General features: G+C 47.7%; 1 non-coding gene and 2 pseudogenes across 1 annotated transcript; 2 read left to right on the forward strand and 1 right to left on the reverse strand.

Moving 5' to 3' along the window:
* Nucleotides 1-633: 633 nt before the first annotated feature.
* On the forward strand, nucleotides 634-1719 carry LOC124993632 (keratin, type I cytoskeletal 18-like; annotated as a pseudogene).
* Nucleotides 1720-5735: 4016 nt separating this feature from the next.
* Nucleotides 5736-5869, forward strand: LOC124993833 (U4 spliceosomal RNA). Its single transcript, XR_007110352.1, has one exon. It is a non-coding gene; the product is annotated as a U4 spliceosomal RNA (small nuclear RNA).
* A 2057-nt stretch (nucleotides 5870-7926) lies between these two features.
* On the reverse strand, nucleotides 7927-9977 carry LOC124993302 (sodium-dependent phosphate transport protein 2B-like; annotated as a pseudogene).
* Between the last annotated feature and the right edge of the window lie 216 nt (nucleotides 9978-10193).

Below are 10193 nucleotides of genomic sequence, written 5' to 3' on the forward strand. Positions count from 1 at the left end.
AGTTGAAGAGAGTGAGGTTAAGCCAAATAATATTGCACTTGACTTTCTCTGACGCCAATTCCCAGAACCTCTGGAGAGGTGTGAGAATCTGTGGCAGGGGTTGTTTGGTTGCTTGGCTACTAGGGCTACTGCAGGGCACCCAGGTACCATAGTTCAGGGAGGATGAAGAAAGGAAAAGGGTTTTCTCCTCTATGTTGCTGTCTCCTCCCATCACCTACCCCCACCAACCTCAAAAAGGGTCTTAAGAAGCCTGGTGGGTGGTATGCCTGTAAGGCTAAGGCAGGAGAATTGTTGAAGCCCAGTCATGGGCCAGCCTGGGCAACATAGTAAGATCCCATCTAAAAAAAGGAAAGAAAAGAAAAGAAGAGAAAACAACCAGTGCAGCCCAAAGTCAAGTCCTGGTATCTTGCCTTTCTCTCTGGACAGCAGGAACTTCACCACTACTTTACCATCTTCTCCATCAACTGCTGGTCCTGGGGTCTGGCTAGTCTCCCAATTATTGGGTCCAACCCACCAGCAGAGCAGCCAGCATCTATGAGGTGCCAGGGGTTCAAGTTCCCGGGTCTTCATGTATCACTCCACCAATTTTGTGGGTTACTATGGGTCCTAGGGGATGACTGGGGGTCTTTGGGAATGGGTGGCATCTAAAGCAAGTAGACTATGCAAGATCTGAATGATTGCCTGGCTTCCTACCTGCACAGAGTGAGGAGGCTGGAGGGCAAAATCCAGGAACATCTGGAGAAGAAGGTGCCCCAGGTCAGAGACTGGGGGCATTACTTCAAGACCACTGAGGAGCTGCAGGCTCAGATCTTTGCAAATTATGTGAACAATGCCTGCATCATGCTGGAGGTTGATAGTGCTGATGACTTTAGAGTCAAGTATGAGCCCGAGCTGGTCATGTGCCAGTCTATGAAGAGAGACATCGATGGGCTCTGCAAGGTCACTGATGACACCAATATCACTCAGCTGCAGCTGGAGATGGAAATGAAAGCTCTCAAAGAGGAACTGCTGTTCATAAAGAAGAACCTTGAGGAGGAGGTCAAAGGCCTTCAAGGCCAGATTGGCAGCTCTGGGTTGACCATGGAGGTGGATGCCTCAAAATCTCAGGACCTCAGTAAGATCATGGCAGACATCTGGGCCTAGTATGATGAGCTGACTCAAAAGAACCAAGAGGATCTGGACAAGTACAGATCTCAGCAGATGGAGGAGAGCACCACAATGGCCACTTCTCAGTTCACAGAAATCAGAGCTGCCAAGATGATGCTCATGGGGCTGAGACACACTGCCCAGTTCTTGGAGATCTACTTGGACTCCATGAGAAAACGAAGGCCAGTTTTTAGAGAACAGTCTGAGGAAGATGAAGGCCCTGCTACATCATGGCAATGGAGAAGATCAACAGGGTCCTGCTGCACCTGGAATCAGAACTGGCAGAGGAACAGTGCCTGACAGGACTAGGAGGCCCTGCTGCACATCAAGGTCAAATTGGAGGCTGAGATTGCCGCTTACTGCTGCCTGCTGGAAGATGGGGAGGACTTCAGTCTCAGTGATGACCTGGACAGCAGCAACTCCATACAAACCATCCAAAACACCATTACCCACAGGATTGTGGATGGAAAAATGGTGTCTGAGACCAATGGCACCAAAGTGCTGAGGCAGCAGGAGCAGGAGACCCTAGGGGATCGGGAAACCAATAAAAATTCAGAGGTCACTAGACATTAAAAAAAAAAAAAAAAGGGTTGGGCAAGGTGGCACCCAACTATAATCCTGTGGCCTCAGCCACCTATAATCCTGTGACTGAGACAGAAGGATTGCAAGTTTAAGGCCAGCCTCAGCAACTTAGTGAGACCCTGTCTCTAAATAAAATATGAAAAGAGCTGGGGATGTCATTCAATGGTAAAGCACCACTGGGTTCAATCCCCAGTACCGAAAAAAAAATAAATAAATAAATAAAAAAGAGTACTAAGAACTGGGCTGTCAGTATCATCCTTCTTTTGGAAAACTACAAGATGTCCCAGGTACAACTGGAGAATATCTGACTTGGAAGAAAATGTTGAGTTCTCAGGGGTAGAACTGTGGCTCAGTGGTAGTGCTCTTGCCTAGGCTGTGTGAGGCACTGAGTTTGAATCTCAGCACCACCCATAAATAAATAAATAGTTAATGGTCCATCAACAACTATAAAAAATTTTTTAAAAAGAAAATGTTGAGCTCTCAAGTGTAACAGCTTCATTGAACTGATGGGAAATTGAGGTTCAGAGAAGGAAGGAAGCTTTACCAAGGTGACACAGTTGTGGGCAGAGCTGGCAATAGAATCCAGGGTCCTTTGGACCCCTTTCCCTCTGCTCCCACTCCTACCCTCACCTACATTTTCCCAAAGTGTAGTCTTGCCCCCTAAAACTAGCTCCTCCCCTCATTTTCCTGTTTCTATGAAAAGTCCTTTTCTTCCCAGTTAATAAGATAGGAACCCAAGGGTCATGATTAACTCATCTCTATCCCACGTTTCCAGTTAATGAATCCTGCTGAATCTTACTTTAAAACACCTTAGTCTTAAGAAGGCATGACAGTACAGACCTGGAATTCCAGTTAATCAGAAGACTAAGGCAGGAGGATCTCAAGTTCCATGCCAGCCTTGGCAACCCCGACTCAAAATAAAAAATAAACAGGGTTGGGGATATAGCTCTGTGGTAGGGCACTCCAGGGTTCAACCTCTGGTACCACACACACACACGAAGAGGTGGGGCCTCGTGGGAGTTCTTGGAATCACTGAGGGTGAGCCCTTGAAGAGGATAGTAGGACCCAGGTCTCTCTTGCTTTCTTACTTCCTAGCCATGAGGTGACCAGGTTTGCTCTGCCATTTGGTCCCCCATGATGTGCTGGCCATAGGTCCAAAGCTCCAGGGTCAATCCATCATGGACTGAAACCTCCAAAACTTTGGACCAAAATAAACCCTTTCTCTCCGTAAGTTGATCTATCTCAAGTGTTTATACATTAACAGAAAGCTGACTAATACATCTCATTCACTCCTCAAAAAACCACTATAAGCTGGTCAGGTGTGGTGGCACATACCTGTCATTCCAGCTACTAGCCAGGCTGAGGCAGGAGGATGACAAGTTTGAGGCAAGCCTGTGTAACATAGTGAGACCTTGTCCCAAAATAATATGAAAGGACTAGTGATGTAGCTTAGAGGTTCAATCTTCAATACCATACAAAGAAGTAGAAAAAACCCTTCAACCTGGATGCCTTTGTTACTTGCATTTTATAGATGAAGAAACTGAAGCACAGAGCAGTCAGAGAATATGTCTAAGATCATAGAGCAAGAAAGTGGAACTGGCATTTTGAAAGAGCAGGTAGTTCAGTGCTGAAGTCCAAACTTTACTACCTTACTAGAGAGCTTTTCTCTGAAGGGCCCACATTTCTACTTCACTCCTCCAACTAAGCCCACTCATTTGTTCCCCTCTGCCTGGAGCTAAGCTAATTAACTTCCCAGTGTCTCAATTTCTTCATGTATTAGTTGAGAATGATAATTGTAGTCACTTCATGAGGCTGTCATGAGGATTAAACAAGGTCACTCAGGCAAAGCACTTAGCTCTGTTCCCAGCACAGACTGATGCTTGATCAGCGTTAGCTATCATTTAGTTACGTTTGGACCCTATTCTTCACTGCTTCCTTATAAGACTCCTTTGATTAGGATGTTGCTGCAAATAAATAGTGCTCAGTGCTGAATCAAATGCGGAGGCAGTTTTTCCCCATGCGTGTATGCCCACACGTCTGTTCTTCAGATTCCCTCCTTCAGTCCTCCCCGTCCCATCTAAACTCTTGGAGCACTTATTCCCACCATACGTTTTTCTTGGTTCTGACATTTATTTAATCATTCATTAAACTTAAACTTGTTAAATCTTTCATGTAAACTTGTTAAATCTTTCTTTCTAATAATAACAATAACTGTATTTGACCTTGTACTTCGTACAAAGGGCACCATGCCACAACCATGTATCTGTAAACCCTCCCAAAAGGAAGCAGGCTCCGGTTTTAGAGATGTTCTAGCTCTGTTGGCTACTGAGTGGCAGTCCCACAGTCCTACAGACCCTGGGGGAAGCTCAGGATGATGCAGGCAGGACCTCCAACTTCAGGACATGTATAAAGCAAGATCAGTCTCCTAGGCAAAGCAAGATCTCTGCACACACAGTGGCGAAGTCTGGCAGAGGCATTAGAGAGAGTACTGGCAGTTTGCAGGCACAAGGATGTAAACTGGATGGGCAGAGCTCCATGTCACCGAACAGTGCTGTGGCTGGTAGGGCACACCCTTGCTGAAGGCAGACATTTGGAAAAAGAAACTCCTAATGCTGTGAGGATCCTGTCTGGATGTTTGACTTCATCAGAAGCTGAGAGATCAGCATTTACCAGGAGCTGTCATCTATACAACTGGAGGACATGACTTTCTCTGCCTTCTTCAATCATACCGCCGCAGCTGCATGGCACCATCTCCTGATTGCAATCTGGTGTCCTGAGGGAGAGAACTGACTGCAACTTGACAAGAGTAAATTGCTACGTTATTTCTCACTTTTTAGCCTATGAGACTGATTTTGGTTTAACATATTCACCGCTTTCCTTCCATCCAAGCATGTGAGGTGGTCTATGGCAACAGGCTGAGGGAGAGGAAGAGGCAGACCATCTCTTCTTGGTGAAGATTTGGGAGGGGCCTTTCCTGACAGGAAGGTTGGGAAACGCCCTAATGACAGCAACAGTGAACAAGTCACCTGTCCAGGTGAGTCACTCCTGCGGAGGATAAAATCAACCCTTCAGGGAGTTATTGGTTTCCTTTCTCCACATCCTAACCCCCTTGGTTCTATAGCCAGTTGTAGCTTCATACAGAAATAAGTTTCTTGGGGAATGTGGCATTATCTAGCAATTTTACATAGATATTCACTCTTTGATTCTGAAATTTTATTTCTATAAATTGATCCTAAAGAAACACAAACTTTCAAAAATTAATTAATTATACACAAAGCTGCTCATTACAGCCCTATTGGTAGTAGCAAAAGATTGGAAATAACTCAATGTCCATGGATTGAGGACAGGGTAAATCAACTAGGTGCATTCCAATGGAGTGTTCTGCAGGTGGGAAAAGAAACGAAAGTAGCCGGGATGGTGGTGCATACCTGTAATCTCAGCAGCTCAGTAGGCTGAGGCAGGGGGATCACAAGTCCAAAGTCAGCTTCAGCAACTTAGTGAGACCTATTTCAAAATAAAAAATAAAAAAGTCTGTGATGTGACTCAGTGGTTAAGCACTCCTGGGTTCAATCTCTGGTACAAAAAAAAAAAAAAAAAAAAAAAAAAAAGGAGACGAAATGAGGAGTATTTTGTATTTCTTTACATTTCTGGGGTGTGATTGCCAGGATATAGTGTAGCATTATGAGTAAGAAGCTAGGTGAAAAAAATATTATAGTATGCTATCATTAGGGAAGAAAATATGAAGATCTATATGAGCAAGAGATAGAAATAGTCTTTTCCAAATATATCTTATTTTGGGGGCAGGGGATATAGCTCAGTTGGTAGAGTGCTTGCCTTGCAAGCACAAGGCCCTGTCTGGGTTCAATCCCCAGCACCGCAAAAAAAAAAAAAAAAAAAAAAAAAGAAAGGAAAAGAAGAAGAAAAAAAATATATATATATATATCTTGTTTCGTAGATTTATTTTGGAAATTTGTAAATACTTTTAAATGATAAAATTTAACTTGACAAGCTTTGCGCAGTGGCAGTATCATAGCCAATGTGGTTTATCCGAGGTGCAATTATTGCTAATTGAAAAAAAAAATTCAACTTGACAAAAATGAAACAAGTAAATTTGTTAAATTGGTGTTATAATTGTACAGTGAGGAACTATTATTGCACGTGACCTTAAAACTCAGGAATTGGAATCCCTAGGGGAATATTCCTTAGTGGCCAAACCCAAACCAAATCAAACCAAAATCACCTTGCATTGTTTTTAGTAATGTGAGTCCAGGTGCCATGGTGCACACCTGTAATCCTGGCTACATGTGAGACTGAAGCAGGAAGATTTTTGCATTTGAGACCAGCCTCAACAACATAATGACACCCTGTCTTTAAAAAAAAAAAAAAAAAAAAAAAAAAAAAAGGACTGGTTTTTTTTGTTTTTGTTTTTTTGTTTTTTTGGGTTTTGATCATCTTTTAATTCTCCCCTCCCATAACTGGTAAGTAAAAAAAAAAAAAAAAAAAAAAAAAAAAAAAAAACACAGAAAAATACAATCAGTCAGGTACAAGGATTCCATTTTTAAAAATCAGAGTGCAAGGACAGCCACGGCCACTTCCCAGGTTTAACTTACATATTTACAGTGTGCGTGGTGGCATGGCCACAGGCGGGTTTGAAGGCAGAATTACAAAATATACAAAGATGGTCTTTTGTGCTTTACATCTTAGAATCCTGCCTCATTTCCAAATGAGACACTATAAAACACAAATCATAGACTATTCACTATATAACTTATGAAAAATGCTGTACAGTTGCGTGACTATAAATATAGAGAATAAATGGCTCTTTTTGGGAATCGTTATCTACATGGGGGGAAGGTCAGAGAGGGCTCAACTTGGTACCCCAACCTGTCAAGATGGGGAGGTTGGGATGGGGAGGACAGGGTCTTGGAGCACAGCTGCACAGACTCCTCAGTCCCAGATGAGGCTGAAGCTCTCACCTGCTGGGGGAGTATTATGACAGTCCAGGTGAGCGGCAGGGGTGGAGATAAAGCAGGGGGCTCTGGGAGGCAGAGAGAAGGCACCTGGGACATGGAGTGCACCCCGTAACCCTCAGCCACACAGTCACGGCCCCCAGGGCAGTCTAGCTGCACCCAGCTTCCTCCAAGAAGTTTGGGGCTTTGCAGGTGTGGCGAGAGGAGGGCGGGAAAACAAAGGAAAACAGTTGAAGAGACTCCAGTGGGTGCACGTGTGGGTGAGAGGGTGGAGGGAAGTTGACCTCTGGCCCAGGAAGTCATTACACAAAAGAGGAAGTGGAGGCAAACAGACCTGTCCCAAGAGCAGGCAATTCCTGGCACTTGAGGTGGGGAGCTTAGGGGGCTTGCATCTTCTATTCAAAGAGCTCCAACACTAATTCTATCTGGTCAAGAAAGTAGCATCAATGCAGCCTCAATGGCTTCGATCAATTTGACTTCTAGTTAGCCCGAGGATATCTGGCAGACCAAGATCTCCCCAAATCTGTCTCTCTCCCCATCTCTTTCTGTGAGCCAAACGTATCCTGACCCTCTCTCTCTCTGTAGCTCAGGTGTGGCTCACATCCTGGAAACTTGACAAGGTCACTGCAGGTAAACTGCCTGGACCATCCACACCTGCCCAGGTAAAGCACTCCTGGCGGGGGTGGAGAGCGCTGAGACGCGGGAAGCTCACAGCATGGTCTTCAAGTCTCCAAACAATCGCTCTGTGCCCTCCGCAGGGCTGCTCTAGGCAGGGATGCCTGTGAACAGGAGCTCCTGGGGGAGATGTCTTTGCTAAGAAAGATGTACCCTGGCTTCATCTCAATCAAGGACAGCTTTGTACTTGTGTATATACACACCCTCACAGGCACCTTGGAGAACCTTCCCTAAATCCCTCCTGGGGGCCTTTTCTTTCTGAAGAACAGATCCTATTGCACCTGTGTGCAGGAGTGGCTGCGGTCACCGTCTAGTCAGCTTCCTCGACTACGTCACTGTTGCCCTGTGCCTTCTGGGAGGAGGGACCAAAGGTGCAGGAGCTGACCTAAAACTGTCCTGCAAGCTGACATCCTAAGGAAGGGGCAGGAGAGCTAGGAGTGACGTCAACTGTTCCCTAGTGGGGAGCAAATCCCCCCGAGTGAGCAAAAGGCACGCAGAAGCAGGAAGGGTGGAGCATGCCGGACCTGAGGTCTTCCCCAATCTCTGGCCGTCCCTAGAAGGCCGTGCTGTTGGAGATGGCCTTGGTGCCCGGGGCATCTGCCTGGGCCTTGACCTCATCCGAGGCCTCTGTGCTCATGGCTATGTTGTCAAAGGCCTCGGGGGCCTTGATGGGGACACCCTGCCCCTCCTGCACTTCGTCCAGGTCCTCGCAGCACTTGCTGCAGCGGCAGCACTTGCCACAGCCACACATCAGGCAGCACACCCGGCAGCACATGCGGCAGCAGCAACAGCAGCGCCGCCGGAAGCAGCTGGTGGCCAGGGAGATGAGGTTGTCCCAGGGCTTCAGGGAGTGCATCCACAAGGACAGGAAGTTCCAGTTGCGGAGCTTTGTGGGCAGGACGCGCGGGCAGCGGGACTGCAGCAGCCGGAGGCAGACCACCAGCAGCAGCAGGAGGACGATGGGCACCCCCACGCCCACCAGCAGCGGCCAGCCAGCCAGCGAGAGGCCGAACACCACCAGCGGGGTCAGGAAGAAGAAGAAGATCAGGTAGAACACGGCAAACCAGCGGTACTTGGCGGAGATGTTGCCCAGCCCCTTGGCCAGGCGGATGGGCAGGCGGGTGAACGGGATCGGGTACCACATCAAGATGCCGGAGATGTTGAAGAAAAAGTGGCACAGGGCGATCTGGAGGGAACTCTTGAGAGTGTTGCCCGGGCTGGCTAAGGTGGCCAGGATGGCGGTGGTGGTGGTGCCGATGTTGGAGCCCAGCGTGAGCGGATACGCCCTCTCAATGGTTATCACCCCGAGACCCGATCAGCGGGGTCATGGCAGACGTGAACACGGAGCTGCTCCTGCACGATGAAGGTCATGCCCGCCCCCACGAGGATGGCCAGGTAGCCGGTCACCCAGGCAAAGGGGAAGGGGAAATCAGTGTTGAGGGTTTTCTTGATGACAACTGCAACCCGCCCCTTGAGCACCGAGCTCGACGATCATGATCAGGCAGCTGCAGAGGAACAGCAGGGAGACAATCAGCAGGATGATGCCCACTGCAAGATCCGGGAGGTTGAAATTCACAAAGATGTGCTGGCACTTGGCAATGTTCTCCTTGTAGGTCACATTCTTGATGGTCCAGGTGTAGATGCCATCTGTCCAACAGAGTGAAGGGGAAGTGCAGTTCGCAGGAGAGGGGACGGTGACATTCATCTGAGTTGTGTTTGTAGAAGTTTTGCACCAAATCTTGACCAGACTCTTGTTTTGGGCCAATTCGTTATTCATTGCAATTTGTCCAGCTGAATAATGAGCTTCGTGAAGGGATCTGTGATGACTTTCAGAAGTGCCGGGGCATCTTCTCCATTCTTGAAGTGGAAGGTGTCCACCACCAGGTTGGTCAGAATCTCCAGGTGGTGGGTGGCAGCCTCCAGGGGCAAAAGCACCAGTACGGACAACCAGTTGAAGAAGTGGTGGACCGTGGCCCCTGCAAAAGCCCTCCTGAACTCACTGTGGCCTCCGGCCTGCATGAGCGCCACAATGGTGTTGGTAATGGAGATCCTGATGTTGGCCCCCATGATGATGGGGATGGCCGCCCGCAGGGTCAGCAGTGAGGAAGCCACCATGCTGACAATGATGGAGGAGGAGGTGCTGGAACTCTGCACCATGACGGTCACAAGCACCCCGATCATCAGCCCTGCCAGAGGGTTGGACATGATAGAGTTGTTGAAGAACTGCCCGGCCACTTTTCCTCCAACCAGCTGGAAGGCGCTGCTGAGGACATCCAAGGAGCACACAAACAAGTAGAGGAATCCCAGGAGCAAAACGAATTTCCCAATCCCTTGGAAGATGCAAAGGATCTTCCCTTTGGTGTCTCTCTCTGACCACTTGATCCCAGTGTCCTGGAGTGTGGGTAGGTCCCAGGGGTCTTCCACCTCAGTGGGCTCCTCTATCAGAGTGGCAGTGGAGTACGAGGGCAGAAGTTCAATCTTGGGTGCAGGACCTGTGCCGTCATTTTTGCCCGTCTCCTTGCCTTTGGACTGATGAGTTGAGGCCCCTTCGATGTACTTATTGGGGTTGGGCTGGGCATTTTCCAGCTCAGGCCAAGGAGCCATGGTCTGGGATGGAGGCAGTCGTCAGGAACAGGAAGCAGTTGGCAACAGCTGGAGAGCACTGTTCTGGTATTGTTATTCTAAAACCATTTTTCATGTATCATGGGATGTTTGATATGGAAGAAAGGAAATATGGCTGTAAAATCAATAATATTAGGTAGAAAGTCTTCAGTCCTGATAGAAATATCATTAAGTACCTTGGAGACTGAGGCAGGAGCA

Source organism: Sciurus carolinensis, chromosome 9 (assembly GCF_902686445.1).
Source record: "Sciurus carolinensis chromosome 9, mSciCar1.2, whole genome shotgun sequence".
NCBI lineage: Eukaryota > Metazoa > Chordata > Mammalia > Rodentia > Sciuridae > Sciurus > Sciurus carolinensis.